Source organism: Gavialis gangeticus, unplaced genomic scaffold (genome assembly GCF_001723915.1).
Source record: "Gavialis gangeticus isolate Ggan-Ray unplaced genomic scaffold, GavGan_comp1, whole genome shotgun sequence".
Lineage (NCBI taxonomy): Eukaryota > Metazoa > Chordata > Crocodylia > Gavialidae > Gavialis > Gavialis gangeticus.
The window spans coordinates 88,032,778-88,033,543 of NW_017729033.1; the positions used below are offsets into that span (position 1 = coordinate 88,032,778).

General features: G+C 61.1%; 1 long non-coding RNA gene across 1 annotated transcript in view; it reads left to right on the forward strand.

Annotated features, from left to right (window-relative positions):
• Positions 1–62: 62 nt before the first annotated feature.
• Positions 63–766, forward strand: part of LOC109304173 — a 13,857-nt gene continuing 13,153 nt past the window's right edge. The window contains exon 1 of the long non-coding RNA XR_002099319.1: positions 63–150. This is a non-coding gene — a long non-coding RNA (uncharacterized LOC109304173). The remainder of the gene's footprint in view (positions 151–766) is intronic.

The following is a 766-nucleotide window of genomic DNA, read 5'->3' on the forward strand; positions in this document are numbered from 1 at the left end:
GCCGGTGCCAGGGCCGCCGAGGGCAAGCCCGTCATCAGCATCACGTCGCAGCCGCTGGGGCCCCGGCTCATCGCGCCGCCCTCCTTCGACGGCACCACCATGAGGTTCGTCGTGGAGCACCGGTGATGGCGGGGGCAGGCGGGGCCGCTGGTGAGTCCGGGCTCGGATCGGGAGGGCAGCGCCTCGCGCCGGCCCCTCTGCTTTGTGCCAGGGCTCCGGGGAAGCCCCTCTTCACTCCTTAGGAAAAGGCCACTTGTCTCATTTTAAAGCACAAGGCTCTGAGGCGGGCCTGGTTTGCTCTGCCTCTGGGGGTTTGGCAGGATCGGGGCCACCTCGGGCTTCAGACGGGTGAGTGGCGGGATGGGGGGCCAGCCGGTCTAGGGGGCCCACACTGGGGAACGGTACCATTCAGTTCATCCCAGAGTAGCTATAGCTTGCTTTGGGTACCAGTTTTTAGGATCCTGAATTACTTGAAATCACCCCGTGGGGCATGACCCAAAAGGGGGTCATGAAAATGCCTCCCAAGGCAGGGGGGCCGGACCCCATGATCTGTAAGGTCCCTTCCAGCCCCTAACAACTGTGAAACTATGAATATATGTAAGGGTTGTGAACAAACTTTAGAAATGGTTTGTCCTTTAAAGAGGGAAAACATGGGAAACTGGCTTTCCCTTGCAGGCTGGCAGAGCTCCAGCCTCTGCTTGAGCCCTCCTGTGCCCTTCACACACACCGCTGCCCCACACACTGGAGGGTTGGGGTCTGGGGGAGG